General features: G+C 41.9%; 1 protein-coding gene across 1 annotated transcript in view; it reads left to right on the forward strand.

The window, feature by feature from the left end:
• The window catches only part of plekha6 (pleckstrin homology domain containing, family A member 6), a 105846-nt gene that overhangs the window by 1015 nt on the left and 84831 nt on the right, over positions 1 to 20000 (forward strand).

Genomic DNA, 20000 nt, shown 5'->3' on the forward strand with positions numbered 1-20000 from the left:
TAGTTTCCCCTGCCCCAGTAGGTCCCCTCTTTAATTGTCTCCGCCAGGCCGAAAGGCATGGCGAGAGAGTATGTTTTGCCCCCTGTCCGTCCGTCCGTGTGTGTGTCCGTCCGTCCGTCATTCTGTCTGTGGACAGCTAATCTCCGGCACCGTTGGCTTGCTCGCAGTGAAACTGTGCACACACACTCCCTGGATGCCACAGCAGAACCTCTGCCCCAAATTTTCACATGGGCCTTTTATAGCGCCACCAGGAGGCCGATTTATGCAAAACATATTTTTTGACAGTACTCCTACAGATTTTGTCCAAAAATACCGTAAATCGGTACACAGTATCTCTATAGTCATTAAACGAAACGGGTCTTTCAGATTTCTCATATTCCATCCTGATTGGCTAAAAATGTCTTCCAAAGTTTGTAGGAGTGCTCCGTTTTGAACAAAATGCCTAAAATCATGAACACAGCATGCAATTTCCTTGAAATTTTGCATGCATATTCCCACTATGCCGAGGAAGAAATGCCACTTGAAAATGTTCAAATCAGCCTCATGGTGGCGCTATAACAGGCCCATTTGTGTTTTTACCTATAACTGCACCGATCTGTGTAAAACTTTGTAAGCGCACTCCCTAGAGGTCAAGGAAAAACCCGTGCCCTGCATTTTTCACATCTGCCTTTTAGAGCGCCACCAGGAGGCCGACTTATGTAAAACAATTTTTTGTATATTACTCCTTCCGATTTGATTCCGAATTTCACGCAAATCGGTACACATGATCTCTATAGTCATGTGATCAAGACGGATGTGTTTGATTTTTCACATTCCATCCTGATTGGCTAAGATTGACATCTAAAGTTTGCAGTAGTGGCTTGTTTTGAACAAAATGCCTCAAATCATGAATGCAGTGTCTGATTGCCGTGCAAGGCCTAAGAAGAAATGGCACCCTTTTCACATTGGCCTATTATAGCGCCACCAGGAGGCCACAATAACCTACCTGACCCTGGCGGAGACCTGTGCTCCGAGGAGCACTTTTTCTAGTTGTAGATCATTTCCCACAAATAACTATAACAAAGGCAGAATGATGCTAGAAAATTGATGCAAACTTATTAATGTCTATTTTATTACTACTCTGAACATTCTGCTAAGATAAGTTTGCCCACAACACTGTGATCAGTCTTTGGGCATTTGGCTTGATGCCCAAATACTGTTTGTTTTTTGGCACAATGCATATTCCCTCTCTTCTTCTCACATAACATTTCCTTGACTGACTGACTGACAGTCAGTCAGTCAGTCTGACTGATCAGCCTCAAACTTGGCATCTGTATCACAGAGGACCCGAGGGTGTGTTTACCGCGTGGAAGTCGGTCGGACCAGCGGTTGTCAAGAACCAAAATAACCTCTGTATCTGTCTGTCTGTGTGTCTGTCTCTCGGAGTCTATTTTATGCTGATATGACAGACAGACAGACAGACATATACAGAGATCTATATTATGGACAGCTCTGTCTGCCTGTGTCCCTTTTATGCCTATACAGTATATGGAGATCCTTGATGACATCAATAGGACATCAGAGTAAATGGTCTATTTATTTAAAGGGAAACTTTGCAGATTTTCAACATAATCCCATTTTTCTGATGTGAGGAGTTGAATAATAAATTATATAATATAGTGTGAAGATCTAGTCACTACACTAGATTCTAGTGTTTTGGACCATGCTGCTTAGTGCAACTGATAACCTGTGACCTTTTAACCTGTGACTCTGGTCAAAGTACAAGAAAAAAAATACTATTGGTTGACTATTCCTCTGATCTCCCCATAAAAACCCTGGTAATTGGTTTGAGGCTTGTAAAGTGGGAGCGTGTTTTAGACATTCATGCCTGCATATTATTGCACATATCCATGGTGGAAGTGTGTGTGTGTGTGTGTGTGTGTGTGTGTGTGTGTGTGGGTGGGTGTGGGGGGGGGAGAGAGAGAGAGAGAGAGAGAGAGAGAGAGAGAGAGAGAGAGAGAGAGAGAGAGAGAGAGAGAGAGAGAGAGAGAGAGAGAGAGAGAGAGAGAGAGAGAGAGAGAGAGAGAGAGAGAGAGAGAGAGAGAGAGAGAGAGAGAGAGAGAGAGAGAGCATTAATAATTGAGAGATACAGAGAAACAAAAGGCCACTTCATCTTCCTGTGGACAGTTTCTTGGAAAACAATGTGTTCCCTCAGCGGAATTCCTTTAGTTTAAACTATAGTTAAACAGAGAAAGAGAGAGTGAGACTGTGATTTAGGGGCGGGCGTGTGTGTGTGTGTGTGTACGTGTGTGTGTGTGTGTGTGTGTGTGTGTGTGTGTGTGTGTGTGTGTGTGTGTGTGTGTGTGTGTGTGTGTGTGTGTGTGTGTGTGTGAGAGAGAGACTGAGAACAAAGCGAGAGAGAGAAAGAAAGAGAGAGAGGGAGCAAGCGAGAGCATTGAAGCTGAAAAGGGAAGCAAGGGAGGGAGTGGCAGAGGGAGAAGGATGAGAGACATCTGCCATCCTCCGCTATTCAAAACAAATCCATCTTTATTTACTGTTGGTGCATATTACAAACACTGGGATCCAGAGTTCAAAGTGAGGCATGTGGTGTTATTCTTCAGCAGAGTGCCTTGCGGAGGCATTCTGGTAGCCCCAGCCTCACAGTAAAGGTCTCAGTGGTCATTCAACTCGACAGCGTAAACATGTTGTACACTCTCAGACACTATTTGACACTGATGGTTTTAACTGTGGCGTTGATATGCGTGCCACATAATGTATGCTTACTCAGGACTGACCTCACTGCTTGGAATCTGGCGCATGACCTGTGTGGCATTTCATCATCATACTGTCTTGCAATGTGGAATTTATGTAAATTAATAAAACGTTAATACATGTTAATACAACATAACCAGCACATCTGCAGTGGTTGGAGGTGGTCTCTCTACGGTTACATTGAGAAATGTAGACCCTGGTGTCGGGCAGGATACCGCATAAGCACCCCTTAGGGAAATGTGGTCCCTCGTGCGAGATACAGGTTCAAATCCTGGGGAGTAGGGCATAAAAGTTACGCATTGCAGTTTTCAATGCTTTTACGCTCTCTCTCTTTTTCTTTCCTATTGCAGTGGTTCTCAAAGTAAGATCCTAACATGGCTGGTCAGACAAAGAGCCGCTCCCAACAGTCAGTTGAGGACAGTTCTAGAGTCAAGGCCAGAAATAATACGTTTGCACAGACCAGTGCAGTAGTTTCACCATCAGTAAAGTACAGGCCGGACTCTCAGTGCGATGAAGTGTTGATCGTTGCACTGTTACATGTCATGGGTTACAGCTTCAGGGGGTTTTAGGAGAAAGAGGTTTGTCAACACACTTGACATTTAAAGGCACTTCCTTGTACCAGAGTCTTGTGAGGAAACTCACCTGGACACACACACACGCACACACACACACACACACACACACACACACACACACAGTGAGTGAGAGAGAGAGACACTGAGGGACAGATAGAGAGAGAGAGCAAAAGTAAACTGAGAGAAACAGGAGCGTGCGTGCGTGCGTGCGTGCGTGCGTGCGTGCGTGCGTGCGTGTTCGGGGGAGGTAGAGCTTGGAATGTTACTCGAGGCGCCTCCCTGCAGCTGGAAGGCTTTCACTTTACGGGAATCCTACTCCTGGAAAACTAGGAATGGGGATGAGAGATCTGGGAAGGTTACTCAGTTACTGTAACAGCTGCTGTGGCCAAGCCTTGACTTGAATAAACCACGTCATAGGACTTAGAGATAGGGATATGCAGGGTGCTTTTGTATAAAAGGGGGGGGGGCTTTTTCTTAACCACTTAAACTCTTTTCGTGGTTGACCAGAGTTCCTCAGAGGTCTTTTCTGTTTTCGCTCTAGTCTACACTAAATATCACAGCAATATCACAAGCTCACAATGCATCGCAATACGATGCATTTTTTGCTATTTACGCTATTGTTGAATTGTTGAACAGTCTACATTTCCCAAAATGAAATGCATGTATTTAATTCAGTTAGGCCAGTAGCAGGAATAAAACATATCCCAGCTGGTGATAAGAATGAATGACCAGAGGGCGGATATCAAAAGCAGAGGTATGGTATGGATCCCCCTCCACTCCCAGCAAATCCAACCCATGGGGATATACAACACACACACACACACACACACACACACACACACACACACACACACACACACACACACACACACACACACACACACACACACACACACACACACACACACACACACACACACACACACACGTTGATAGACTGCCAAGGGCTGGACATGTGGCATCACAGGCTGACAACACACAGTACCTGAAGCACTTCATGGTATTCATTGAAAGTTTGCTTCCTGTGCCAAGAGGCCCAGACATCTATCTGTCTGTCATCTTTACTGTAGTCATGAAAGTAGGCCAACAGGTTATCTATGTGGGACATCTCGTCTATCAGGGCAGGGTGTTGCCCCTGTGGTTATTTGTCAAGTGATAGGATAAACACGTAAAGTACGTCTATGCTCTTTAACCACATTAATCAGAGCGTACCTACTCTGGGGCAAAAATAGCAGATATACTGTTACTAACAGTCTGTTAAGGATCACGACAGGTAGGTGGCCTCAGTTGCACAATCAATGGATGGAAGGACACACAAGCATGGATTCCCGGAAGTAGTCATTCAGATTAAGATCTCTCAGGGAGCTAGTCAATTGTAATCCTTCGAATCACAAGACAAACGCTCACAAGATAATGCAGAAGATTGAAAGTTCGAAATAAAGCAAATAATTATAGAAAATTGACGATCAGACGACTGGAGAACACATTCGGGGCACGGGGGTTAAAATAGGCAAGGAGGTTACGTCATGGTTGTGTTATCCTTAACATAATACTGTACAAACTCATTGTGTCGCGCTGCAATGCGACACATTTTGAGCTTGTAGATCGGCTGTTTCCACCAAAGATATTTAGTGTAGTGCAAAAATAAGAGGCGGGTTAGTATTATATAGAGCCCTTAGGAATCCGGTCAACGTGGGTAAATAATTCCAATAATTAGATATACGGAAGATAAACAGAACCTACTCACAAGCAAAAATGGTAATCCATGAAATGGAATGCAATATGCTTTGATAACATTATAAGTTTGTACAGTATTGAGATAATGGTGTTGTGCCAACTGACAATGTTATGGTTCGGATGATCTGGCTGTGGAATTTGCTTGATACTTCCTATTTCCTGTCTGAGGTGAAAACCTGAGATTGGATCTCTTACCTTTGTGTGAGTCTGGCTACGACTGGCTGGAGTAGTGGAAAGTAAGTAAGTCAGTCAGTGTTCTCAAGACAAGTACTGTACTTGAGTTTTTTGTTTTTGTTTACTTGAGTATTTCCAATGTTTGATACCTTTACTTCTACTCCACTACATCTCAGAGGCAAATATTGTAGTTCTTACTCCACTACAATTATTTGAAAACTTAAAGGGATATTTCACTTTAAAAAAAAGTTTTGGTCCTGTTAGATTCATCAAAAACACCCGTCCTTGGTTCTGGTGACTCACCCTGCCCTCCTAATACGCGAGGGGGCCATGTTTTTTCGATACATTTTTTCATTTATTTTTTATATTGTTTTGGGAAGATGAAAAAAATTAAATACATTAGAAAAATTTAATAAAATAAATGAAAAAAGTTATCGAAGAAACACGGCCCCCTCGCGTATTAGGAGGGCAGGGTGAGTCACCAGAACCAAGCACGGGTGTTTTTGATGAATCTAGGTTAAAAATGGAGTTTGAAGTTATAATGGGTTTGTATAGGAATGGGGCGTGTCTGATAAAATGATTATCAAATATCTAAATACTAAATTTTTCGAAAGTGAAATACCCCTTTAAGTTATAGTTTTAGATTATTATATACAAAAAACATACACAAACCAATTAAGCCATATTTTACAAGTTGGCTATTTGAAAATAGCAGATCTAAAAGCTCACAACGCCTCATATTGCGACCCATTGTGAGCTTGTAGATCAGCTATTTTCTAATTTGAATACAGGACTTTTACTTGTAGCAAAGTATTTATTTACAGAGTACTTAGTAATATACATTTCATTTCTGTCTCACTGCTAAACTTTGGATTTCTTAAGGTAATGCAGGTCCATTAAATACATTTTCAACTTTGTGTTCCCTGATGCATATTGACAGGCGTCAAATGCAAAGCAGTGTCTACTTATGTCGCCTTCACAGCCTCTGAAGACCACTATACTACAACTGTTTGTTTTACTATCAAGCGTGACCAAACCAATTAGCTGTGTAGGATAGTCAGTGTCTGTAGCTCAGGCAACTCTGGCTAATCTCCAGCTGAATGATACTTAGCAGCACATGGGGAATTCCCTTTTCTGTGAACCACAAAAAATACCCCCTTTGTCTCCCCCATGACTTGGATATAATTCACTTACAAATTGAGAAACATGCCTGTTTCCTAAGTTAATTCAATCAAATAGAGATGCTATGCTAGCTTGGGAAAACATGTTTTTGTTTTCTAAAAACTAAGCAAATAACCTCTTTTTATCTGAACATGATTTTTTTTTGGACTCAAAACATCCTTATTACAGACTTTTTGTATGTAAATGTCAAATACACATCTGCATTCCAGTCATGACCCTTAGATTACAATGGCAGGAATGTCTTATTATCTATAATTACCGTCTATTTGTAAACTTTTATGGCATTCTGTGCTTCATTAAGTGAAAAAGAACAGAGAAGACAGAGACGGAAGATGACAAGCAGCCCAATTTTGGAGATAATGACATGGCTCTGTCTTCATGTGTACTATCTGTAACTAACTCGAGCTTCAGTTCCAGTGTACCTATCCTATATTTTTTATTCTAAGTACAGAAGAACATGCTTGAATCCTACTTACTCATACTGTAGATGGGGCACTTTTATCGTGGCAGTGATTCTAGTCATTTTAATCAAACCATTGTAATTCCAAACCTCACTCTTGTTCTTTGATGGCGAAGAGTTCAGTGTTCTGCAGAATGTTCTCCGCATATCAGGCACGACCAAGGACAGTCTATGGTTTAACTAAGGAGGACATTCGCTTATAAACATTACTGTACGGTAATTAAGTCAGCTGTATAGCCATGTTTCCTTTATCATGTTTTTAGATACAGATATCGTGGCCTGATGTTTTCCCTCTCAGTCACAGAACTGAGACAGGATGTATGCTCCCGTTAATGCGACTGTAGTCTAATGCTTCCTCCCCATCTACTAGAGCGATGTCAATGACAAGCATCATCTGATGCTTGTCAGTGAACTCCCAGTGAATATGGAGGAGGATGAAGGTTTACAGTAGCTGTAGTAAATGTCAAGGACCCCCATGAACTCTGAGAGTGTACAAATGGAACCAAATGGACCCGTCAGCCAGCTCCATATTTGGGCATAGGACAGACACACACACGCACACGCATACGCACACGCACACGCACACGCACACGCACACGCACACGCACACACACAGACAGACAGACAGACAGACAAACAATTTAAGTGTAAAAATGTACCCATTCATTTTTCCATTTTGACACACAAGTTTAAATGACGACTCAGGATTTTACTGTAAACTGGCATATGAAACTTTGCATGCAGAGAGGATGGTGAAGTGATAGAGACATATAGATGGTGATATGTGAGACAGCTGATGAGATGGATGTGAACCTGTGAGGTTGCAATTTTAGTCTGTGTCTTTATAATACCTGAACCCCGGTTTCTATAAACTAAACACCAGTGGTGGAAGAAGTACTCCGATGTTTTACTTACAATAAGTAAAATTAGCAATACCACCTCATTTCTATTGCATTAAACACAAATATTGGCATCAACATATACTTACAGTACTCAATATGCAAATGTCCCATTTTACACTTGTAATAATGTTTCAAAAATAACAGATTGACAAGCTCACAATGCATTGTGAGGCGCTGTGAGCTTGTAAGATCGGCTATTTTCGAATAGCCAAAGAATAAAACAGGGCTTAACTACATTTTTCAAATGATTGTAGTGTAAAACGTACAATATTTGCCTCCGAGATGTAGTGTAGTAGAAGTATAAAGAATTTTAAAATACTCAAGGACCTCAAAATTGTACTTAGATACTGTACAGTACTTGAGTAAATATACTTAGTTACTTTCCACAATTGGTTGGTGGAGGTCTCTTGAACATCTCAAGGCAGTAAAGAGGCTCTGTTTAAGTGTGTTTTGTGTGATGTTATCTAATAGGAGGGTTGTTTGTCTGGCAAGACTGACAAGTTCCAGCTGCATTCAAGTGGACGGCTAATTTGTATAAAAGTGCATTCTGCAGACCCTGACCCCAAATTGCTCTTAATCCATCTCCTGGCTGTCAGGGATTAACTTGGTTCCTCCCAGACTCGCTGACAAGTCTCCTTCATCACTGTTAATCGGGCCCTTCATCTGTATTCTGCCGCCCACAGATCACCACAACAAGCCATTTCATCAGCACTGTCACATCACTACCTTGCAGGAGAAAATCAAGATGGAAAGTGATTAAGTGACAACACACGTCTGTAAAATGTGTCGACAGCTAAACTAGAACTAATTGTTTCATGGAACATTTCACCTGGTCACATATGGACAACGGCGCCCTGGTTGAGTGGTTGACCTTTGACCGTTAGGTCAGGACCCAAAATAAAGATAAAGTTGATGTTTGTCAACGATCCTGTCAAAACATCTGATGACTCACCTTTGAGGCTTTTAGATTTAGATCACAAGTTTATGATGTTGAGTAGTCATAACATTCACATACAAATGTCTACTGGATATGGTTTGAAAATGGAAAACCAACAAAGAAAAAAACAAAAAAATATTCAGTTTTGATAAGTTGAATTATTACTGTTTTGAAGTTGTATTGATGTGATTTAATACTTCAAAAGTAAGCCCCAAATGCTTTAAAAGTCATGGCAAGCGCTCAAGTGTGCCTGTCTGAGTGGATGTGGGACATTGGCAGCAATCACAAGCACCCTTGAAATGGTCGAGGGGTCCACAAGGGTTGGCATGTCCCACAAGTGGCATCCATTTTTAGAGCTTTATTAGTAGAATGGAGAGACAGGAAAGAGAACATACAATATACGTCATTAGTTGGAATCAAACCCTGGTACGCCAAGGAACCACGAATGCCCTTTATTTAACCCTATACTTCAACTTACCGGTGTCCACCAGGGGTCTAAACTTGGCCCCTTCTCTTTTATCAAACGTATTCACCAGAAATAGCTGACCTACAAGCTCTGCTATTTTTGCTGAATGTCTGCTTATTATCACTGAATATCTATTATGACAATGCCCAGAATACTTCGGAAAGCGAGGATTTGTGTGGTTAATCAATACTGATGGTGCGATGATGTGTTCTGTGTTAACATCACTAATATGTAATCCAAGATTGATCCGTCTGTAAGATTAACCCAAATCGTAAGTCTACACATCTGAAAAATATCTGAAATGATCGAAAAAGGTCTTAAATGTGTTTCACTTTAACAAGGTTTTGTTGTTTAATCCATTAAATAGTCTCTAATGGCCTCTTATGAATGTGTATTCCAGAACCCTCCACTTAACAGCAGAGTTTTACTTTGCCTGCAGCACTGGAAATCTCTTCAAATCCACAAATTATCATTTAGGGCCTCAAAGGACTAGGTAGAATAGCCCTCCCCCCATGTAATACACAACTCACTATCTCATATCATTGCTGTTGGGCAGAAACCTTGTATCTCCATATCTACAGGCTCACACCATGTTGTGAGCTTGCACTGTGTCACTATTAAATTGGTTTTTCAAGACAATAATAAAGGAACGGTTTAGGACATACAAGGTTTCCACCCGACAGCGACTATATCTTTCACTGGGCTGCACGGGGATACAGTATAACCTACAGTGCTATTGAGTTTCCTGTGTTTTGATCTCGAACTTCACCCAACAATGTAGCTTGTTTGGAATCACGTTTAAGAGCCAGAGGGGTTTTCCTGGATCAGCAGTGAGCAGATCAATTATTCAATGTGTGTTCATCAGGCCTATTCCACATCAGATCGTTGTGGCGTGCTTCATCTAATGCAGCGATTACTTATTTACTTTATTGACCATTCTGTCCAAGCTTGCAGGAAACCTAATTGTTCTTTTAAAAATTGAGAGCTGGGGGTCAGTTAGTGCACCGCCCTTTATGCTCCATTGCTCCTTGTCGAGCACGAGGAACAAGGTTTCCGAATTCGACCACCGGCTCATTATTTGTGCCCGTGTGCCACCACACCCAACATGTGCCATCCTCAGTGACATTGTTCTCACTGTGTGTGTGTGTGTGTGTGTGTGTGTGTGTGTGTGTGTGTGTGTGTGTGTGTGTGTGTGTGTGTGTGTGTGTGTGTGTGTGTGTGTGTGTGTGTGTGTGTGTGTGTGTGTGTGTGTGTGTGTGTGTGTGTGTGTGTATGTGTGTGTAAGCGAGAGAGAGAGAGAGAGAGATCATGTTTCTGCTTGTGTCCTGTCTGAGTCATGTCAGTGAGAGAGAACAGGGATCCATTACACTGCTCCGGGTTCTAGTATCGCAGCTTCAACATAATATTCCATTGTTCCATTTCGGGTTGTTGACCTATTATTTGGTATCATATATAATTCAACCGTTAATGTCCACAATGTGGAACATTTGCATTGTTCAAACTTCCATTTGGCTCCACTCCCTCTCTGTGCTAAAGCACGAGAAAAAACACGAGACAGGGTCTAATAAGGAGTGGATCTAGGACATCCTGTGTCCAGTCTATGATGTCAGTCATTTATGATCAGTCAGTAGTAGTACTAACTATGACATCAGGCATTTCCATATTTGCGTAAGGTTTCTGCCCAATATGGCCTTCACTGACTAAATGTTTAAAAGTCAAATATTTCCAAAAACACCTGTGAAAAACTTTACTCCAATCAATCAATCAATCAATCAATCAATCAATCAATCAATCAATCAATCAATCAATCAATCAATCAATCAATCAATCAATATATCAATCAATATATCAATCAACCTTTATTTGTCATACAATTATTTAGTATTTCTACAAATGCAGTGAAATGTACACAGGCCAGCCCCACGTATAGTGAGCAAATAAAACAAGATAAACAGTACTAAAACAGCGACGGCGTCTGGTGGATCTACAAGCTTGTAGATCTACTATTTTCTACAATTTCTACTATCTACTATTTTTCTACTATGTTTTCCCCCCACAATACGGATGCTGGTGGTTTAAGTGGTTATACTTCATGCTGGCGCACAAACACCTTGAATTCAAACGCGCTCACAATTAATGCCATCACTTTCTGCTGCGTTTACCTGTCAAAATGGCTGCTGTGAAAAGTGTCCATTACAGCGTACTGCAGTGCATCCCCATCAATATGGATGTCTTCCACTGCCAGGCAGATGAGCCCTGGCATGCTCTAGAGCTATCCCTGGCACCGTGCCCACCACCTGCTATCACCACTGGCAGCAGCACGCTGATGCTACTTATTAGCATTTAATCCCTAATGTATGAGGATCGGCAGAGGATATACTTGCTGTCGGGTGCACATATGGGTGTGTGTGTGTGTGTGTGTGTGTGTGTGTGTGTGTGTGTGTGTGTGTGCGTGTGCGTGTGCGTGTGCGTGCGTGTGTGTGTGTGTGTCTACTCTATGCATGCACACCTTTACATAAAGTGTCATTTAAATGTAAATGTTAAGTAGTGCATTAACACCACTGACTAGACGCTCTCAGGGTGTTTTTTTTCCTGGCTGAATTACTGTACAATTGTGCCGGTAATGACAACTAGTGCATTATACAGTATGTCTGCATGGCACAGTGGAATAGTGGGTAGAATGTTGCATGAAGCTACTCTGCAGTTGTAAAAGGTACTTTTACTTTATATTTCTTTGTTAAAATAAGTCTCTCCAGCTCTTTAGTAAACAGAAAATATTAGGTCAGGATACCAGGTTTATCCCATCAGGAAAGATAACTCATACGGGATGCAGGATAAACAAGTAAAATTGGAAGTGATTTAACCAAAGACATTTGTAGAAAATCTCTGTCTCTGTCTCTGTCTCTCTCTCTCTCTCTCTCTCTCTCTCTCTCTCTCTCTCTCTCTCTCTCTCTCTCTCTCTCTCTCTCTCTCTCTCTCTCTCTCTCTCTGTGTCTCTGTGTCTCTCTCTGTGTCTCTCTCGTTCTTGCTCTCTGTCTTTGAAAAAAAAACAAAAAAACAATACACATGTGTTATGAGGTTGTCCATTGCTCTCTCTCTCTCTCTCTCTCTCTCTCTCTCTCTCTCTCTCTCTCTGACAGTAAGACAAACCGGTCTAGTGTTCACCATGCTCCTGACATGTTTAGTCACACGTCCATTCAGCCAGTCCCCTAGGGGGCATGATATCATCAGGGTATAAGCCAGACAGATGTACAGGCAGGGCCTCTAGAGATAATGGTGATGACCAATACATTTCCTTTGCCACTACAGTATCAGGTTTTTACGGCCCACTTATGCAATTGACCTGTTTGGGGAGCTCCTGGGGATGTGATGTGAAGCACAGTGATTTACTGGGTGTCTGTGCAGCATGTCTCCTATTTCCTGCTGCTGGGATGTGTAGTATATCTAGCCTTGCGTGGCCAGACAATAGGGTTTAAACTGTGGAATATTAGAAATCACTTGCTCTCTGAGACTGGGATTTCTTGTGAAGAGTTCTTTCGTGAATTTGCTATAATGGAACATTATGCTCTATTGGTGTGTGTGTGTACTGTATGTGTACAGTTTATACATTTGTGTGTGTGGATATGCATTTGTGTGTGTGTGTGTGTGTGTGTGTGTGTGTGTGTGTGTGTGTGTGTGTGTGTGTGTGTGTGTCAAGGTATTTCTGAGAATGTGTTGTGAATGTCTGCTTGTGTCGAGTTCATAAATGTATAAAACATTACATGGTTTATGCCACCAGAGGGGCTTGTGAGATGCAGTTCAGAGCCACACAATGTTTGCAAAATATTTTTTCAGTTCAGGGAAAGCACTATTTGGAAAAATGTATCTTCCTTCTGATATAAGAGAGTGTTCAACCTTCACATCCTTTAAGGTCCAACTAAAATCATGGACAATCAAACTTGTGGCTATTCTTATTTTTTTTCTTCTCTTTTATACCCTTTGTACTCTATTTGTGCCTTTTGTAATGTTGTTCGTTTTTTGTATGGGGACTACGGATGGAAATTAGCATTCTTGCTAAATACTTAAAATGAGCTGTCCCATCCAAATAAACATATACTGTAAATAAATAATAAATAAAACCCCCCTGGGGTCCTTGAGGGACAGAATTTGTAGAATCGGCTTGTAGATCTTTTTGAAAAAGCGTAAAACTTTGTGCAAATCTTTGAATATATATTTTTTAAAGCGAACATTTTAACTCAAATCTTTGCTTCTGGGGATTCTACAAATGTCTTCTAAATCCTAACAGGCTGTTTTTCAAAAATAGCAGATCTACAAGCTACAAGCTTGTAGATCTGTTCCCGGATTGAATTTGTTAATGGGTTAAAAAAGGTTGAGAATCCCCCGGTCATGTATAGTCACACAGTGGTGCTGCTACTGAGCCCTCCTCTCCATGCACTGCTTGGCTGTGCTGCGCTATGCAGTGTTCAGGCTATAACTGTTGATTGGTTGGCTGGTAACTTGCATGGACAGCGGCCTAGTCAGCAGACTGCCTGCGTCTGCCCAGAACCTATTGATCAGCGTGGCTGAGCCTCCGTCCACAGAGACCCTGAGTCTCCCCCGGAGAAGTCAAGGATCAATAGAGCTCAGCGGGCGGATCAGTGCTCATAAATTACAGTGCCAGGCATACTGTACATGTGAAGGCCTTGAATTAATTTGCCGCCCTCCTCTTTCTCCTCCTCCTCTCCTCTCTCTCTCTCTCTCTCTTTCTCTTTGTACTGTATCCTGGGTGAGATATATGGAAACGCATAAACACCAGCTTCACCCAGAAGTGCATAAACACACTGCACTGCATTGTCTGGAGATGTGAATGCGTATGCAGCGGAAATGTGGGACAATTCACATACACACATATGCCCACCTTCTCCCCCATACGCACGCACGCACACACACGAACATACACACACATGCATGCACAGTTGCACATCTGAACCAATGAATGAGTGTTAATTCATATCATCAACCTATAATTTTATAATCATCACATTTTATTAATGTAACTGGAAAGACTACAAGCAATAGGACTAGAATAAACTCCCGGAATCGCACGCTAGCAGCCGCACGCACGCACGCACGCACGCACGCACGCACATAGACACACACACACACACACACACACACACACAGAGCAGGCTTGGCAGTAAAGCCAGGCCTAGAGGGCAGCACTCAGCTAACTGGCCATGCTATGTTATTTTGTCTTTTCTTCTGGCTACTGTTTGTTCATCTTTCTGAGCTAGAAAGAATAGAAGTGGTGTAACTGCTTGCACTGGAACATTTTTGTATTGCAGACATGGTGCAGAGTCTGTGATGCTAGGGCACCACAATATGCGAAAGAGACAAATGTTCTTTAATGATGTTTCTTGGCACTGAGAATGGAATGTATTTGTGTGCGTGCGTGCGTGCGTGCGTGCGTGCGTGCGTGCGTGCGTGCGTGCGTGCGTGCGTGCGTGCGTGGCGTGCGTGCGTGCGTGCGTGCGTGCGTGCGTGCGTGCGTGCGTGCGTGCGTGCGTGCGTGCGTGCGTGCGTGCGTGCGTCTGTGCATGTTTGAGAGAGAGATCAGTATCTAACCAGTGCTTTAGTAATGTGGACCCATTCTTTTCCTTTGCCTCTCCTCTCCTCTCTTCTCTTCTCTTCTCTTCTCTTCTCTTCTCTCCTCTCCTCTCCTCTCCTCTCCTCTCCTCTCCTCTCCTCTCCTCTCCTCTCTCTCCTCTCCTCTCCTCTCCTCTCCTCTCCTCTCCTCTCCTCTCCTCTCCTCTCCTCTCCTCTCCCCTCCTCCCTCTCCTCTCCTCTCCTCTCCTCTCCTCTCCTCTCCTCTCCTCTCCTCTCTTCTCTTCTCTTCTGTCTCTTGAGGCAGGTCCACAGTGTTAGACAAAACTGCAGCTTCTCTATTCTCTTTAGGGCCTCCAGAGACCATGTCTGCTGTAGGGGTTGCTTCAAGACAACGACGTCCTCATTTATCTCCCGCCGTTCTATTTTTATTTGCTATGGAACAAATGTATTAAAATAAAGTAAGAAGTAACAAATGCGCAGACACACACTTGTGTGCGCACATATACTGTTGCACTATTTCTGTAGTAAAACCCCTGTGGTGTCATACTGTTCTTCTCGCATGATTCACCACAACAACTACACACACACACGAGTGTACGCGCACGCACACACACACACACACACACACACACACACACACACACACACACACACACACACACACACACACCCACACCCACACACACACACACACACACACACACACACACACACACACACACACGTACACACACACATCCCAACTCTTTCACATGCACACTTCCTTCGCTAAGTCAAGCAGTGTTTTCACGTGCCGTCTTTGCTCTGCCGGCGTAGCCCTACAACAGCATTATGTTTCTTACTGGGGGGAAATGACCTTATGATCTCATTATCACGGTTTTGTACACCATGGCACGATCCCTCTCTGCTGTACTCTAATAATATATACTGTATATATTTTCTGCTGAAATAGAGCAGATTACGGTATCTGCAAGATCATCAGGTTGAGTACAATTTGAATCCTTTGACTTGCACTGTCAAATCTGGAGTGTTAATTTAACTTAGAGCATAACCGACAGTATGGCCCTTTTGGATACATTTTAAACTGTTTTAGTTTTTTGTACATGCGGCAGTGGTAGAGACAAGGTAGAGATGCCGCTTGGAAATTGGAATCAGAAGGTTCCCGTTTCGATCACCAGCTCACCCTGGCTTCATGTTGAAGTGTCTTTGAGCAAGACACTTAACCCCCAACTGCTCCCTATGAAGTGCAACGCCCTGACAGGTTCCCTGCTTCCCTCCCCCTATCACAGTCTGTTGACCACTGTGCTGCTCCTACTGGAGCAGGTGGGGGGTTCAATACCTTGCTCAAGGGCACTTCAACAGTGGGTGTTGGGAGGGGTGAGTGTTGGTCATCCACTCAGAACACGACATAGGCTACTGTAGGTCACATATTACACCAGTGCTGGTCTCTCTATATCGTTACCTATTGAATGTAGAATAAATATAACATTTTATTACCTATAAGCCACTACACTAGCTGGCACTACTTTACATTTCCGATGCGTTATTGCATGCCATTGTCAATGTGAGCTCTCTTATGTCTTCTGGCCAAAGTCTCATGCTGTCCCTTAAACTAGGCTTACTTACCTTACTTACTTAATTACTTACTTATTACTTAATTTTGGCCACAAGTGTGCTCATCTAAAATGTACGGTAGATGCCCCCCCCAACATACTTGCACACATAGCTTCTTGCTCGATAAACTATGTTAATCTTTGCAGATACTGGAGCAAGTGGGAGGCACATATACGTCTCAGCCTAATTATCTTGTTAGTTGGGGTGCAGAGTTCACCCCTTATCAGACGCAGGAATTATAAGTTATATGGGAAAGGACCTTCACTCCTGAGAGAATAGAGAAATCACAAGAGAAGGGATGTAGGTGACAAGGAATGAGTGAAGAAGGGCGAGAGTAAAGGAAAGAATGTTGGAAAAATAAGACCAATAGTTAACAGCTTGAAGCCTAATTCATGCTTTGGCGACAAAGTGTCATGTGATGTGTCAATCGACAAAAATAAATCACCAAAGTTCATCTTTTATGTTCATCTTTTTTTATTGATTGTGTGATATTGTAAACATTGTTTTGAAAAGTGCTGTGCAAAAACCGTATTGTTATTATATGTATCACACAGCTAGTCATGTCTTGTGTTGCTTAGATCCTGGCTAACTATTGAAGGGACTTTATCATTATTACACAGGAGACGGGTAGCAACATGTTGGCAGCAATCTATTGAGCACACGTCTCTGTTTGTGTGGACTACAGGATTAAGAGTGTTGTGGATCTGTTTACCATGGAAGCATTATGCAATGGCAGTGCATACCTGAAGGATAGAATCAACTGTTTCCTTTGACGTGTGGGTGTGTGTCGTTACCTGGAAATATGTACTGTACTGTCAAATTGTTCATTCTATATACAAGACAAGTTTCAGTATCACATCCTACAGTATCCTGAGTGAATTTAACTCTGAGAGTAAATGGATGATGGATAAATTAAAACAAGTTGCTGTCCCAATGCAAAAACAAAACAAAACAATCACCAAGGAGGTAGAGTGGTCGTCTGGGTTCGATCCCTGTTGGCCCTCCTGGCAATGTGCTGATATCAATAGCTCCCAATATAGAACTCCGAACACACCCACTTTGTTTACCTTACCTGTAACGTAGCAACAGATGTCAGTTGTAGTTTTGCAAATTCTTTCTCTTACTAATCATAAATATTACTAATGAAACTGTGGTATAATCTCAATAATACACCCAACGTCTTGCATTGGTGTGCTAATCTATGGTACAGTACTTGTGTCTACGACTGCAGCACACTAGTGCCAATATCTGACAGTATAACACTCCCTCTCTTGTATTATTGCATAATTATTTCAGCAACTCATGAGAGGGTGATGTTCAAGACACTTATTGTGAAATGTGTCCTCTCCTTCCATTGGTTTGTTTGAGTGTGTGTATGTGTGTGCACATGTCTATTTTCCATCACGCTTGTGAAAGACATGTAAGCTTGATTGAATGTCTGCATGTTTTTTTCATCACAGTGTAGACCTGTGTACCTAGTTTGTACGAAAGTAGAAGGAGAAACTGTTAACGGTTGATTGAAGATATAACAATATCTTGTGTTGCAGTGCATGTTACAACATGCAGGTACAAACACCCAAGATCAGTACTGACACTAAAGGTAAACATCAGGGGATTAACATTAGCATTCTCTGTTTGTGTGACTGTGCACGTACGTGCATATATGTTTGTGTGTGTGTGTGGGTATAAATGTCAGGGGATTAGTATTAGCATTTTTTGCAGTTGGTGTATGTGTACGTACGTGCATGTGTGTACGTGCGTGCGTGCGTGTGTGTGTGTGTGTGTGCATGCGTGCGTGGTGTTAGGAAGATAGGCCTAGATCAGATATAATGAAGGCAGGAGATAATCGTTTGTCACGTGAGACATGCTGTGCTTCTGGTGGAATTACTTTACTTATTTATAACAAGGGACCATGTACAATATTAAACATAAATGTTGCCATTTGGTATGTTGTATGAGAATTACCCTCAGCCAAATTCCATCTGCAGAACCTTGGCTGGTAACAATTAATACATTTCTACGCCGCAAAATCCACAATAACAATACATTCTGTATACAACACATACTAGACAATAAATATATGGGGATATAAAAGTGTAAGAGAGACATGTTTAAAGTGTGATGCTATTAAACCAAATGCAATCCAGATATGAGTGATTACATGTTTGTTTAACAATACTGTAAGCCATGTCTTCACTGTGGCTGTGAACTGCTACTCTTAACCACCTCCTAACATCCCTATCCCTTGCATGTCATAGGAGAACATTCTGCAAAAATAGGTGAAGAGAAGTGTAGAGTGGGGAAAAAACATAGAGGACTAAGTATAGACACCTGGAGTACCATGGTCAACGAAGTATATAGGGTTTAAAGTGGTTAATATCCGCTGGAAGTGTATTCCTATTGCTAATAGCCTTAAAAGAGAAAGGCAGAATGGGGAAATGTTGTGCGTTACATGTGTTCTGTGCAATCTGCTGTAGAGGAAGTCCTAGTGGAACTGGTAGTGCAGTCTATGCATGATGTAATACATTCAGACAGAGAGGTGGTGGGTAGACCATGTAAGATCTTGTATTACTAGACAAACGTTTGAATAAAATCGAAAACTCTCGAAAACCGAAAACGTAATGAATTATATTTCTTAAAGGAGTAGTTCACCCCAAAAATTACTTATTTTCTATCAATTACACACCCCATAAAGGCTTGCATTTTTTTTCTTCCTTTTTGGCGCTTTCCTCAGCCAATAATTTGATGACCGCATGTGTTTCCGGTAGTCTCCTTTCAGTCTCCTACCGGAAACACAGCCGGTCATCAAATTATTGGCTCAGGAATGCGTCAAAAACTTGAATTCAAGGCTTCATAGGGTGTGTAAATGATAGAAAATAAGTAGAATTTTGGGTGAACTTTAAGTAAGTATTCCTTTAAGTATGCCACCATGATGCTATTGTGTGCGCTTTTTTTTTCTAGGATTTTTAGAGTCAGATTTATGCAGAGATTGCAGTGGCTTTTCTTGGCTTTCTTTATACTGTAGCTTGTGACTAGAGTATGTAGTTATACAGCATGACGTGATAAAAACCATAGCATATAGATTTGTGCAGCATCTGTGGAAAGACATTTTCTTCTAAGCCTGAAATGTGACATAATTCTATTTGACTGTGTTTACCATTTTCTTGATGTGTTTCTTAAACGTAAGGTTTTAAATTCAAAGTGTTTACTTTTTTCCCCCTTGGATGAATTGTCAGCACTAACTGGCTGACTTTGAGTTATAGTGAAAAACATACCCACAGTTTTGCTGACATTTAGGCTAGACATAAATTATCAAACCACTGTGATATCCGTGCCATTTTGGCACATACTGTATATAACGGTGTCATGAATTCTGAAAAAGTTCTCAACACCTCCATGGTAGAGAAGGACAATCAATCTGTGTTTTTCACAATGGGAACATCTCAATGGGGATCTCCAGTGAAAAATAGAATGCATCCTTGGACTCACTGTGCAGGATGACATTGTCATGACTTTGGATGTTTTTGCCGTTGGTAAAAGTTGTCCTATGCCCGTCTGTCTCTCATTATCTCTGTCTGTCTCTCATTGTATTTGTCTTTGTCTCTGTTTCTCTGAC

This window comes from Gymnoscopelus braueri (genome assembly GCF_963280865.1).
Source record: "Gymnoscopelus braueri genome assembly, chromosome: 3".
In the NCBI taxonomy this organism is placed as follows: Eukaryota; Metazoa; Chordata; class Actinopteri; order Myctophiformes; family Myctophidae; genus Gymnoscopelus; species Gymnoscopelus braueri.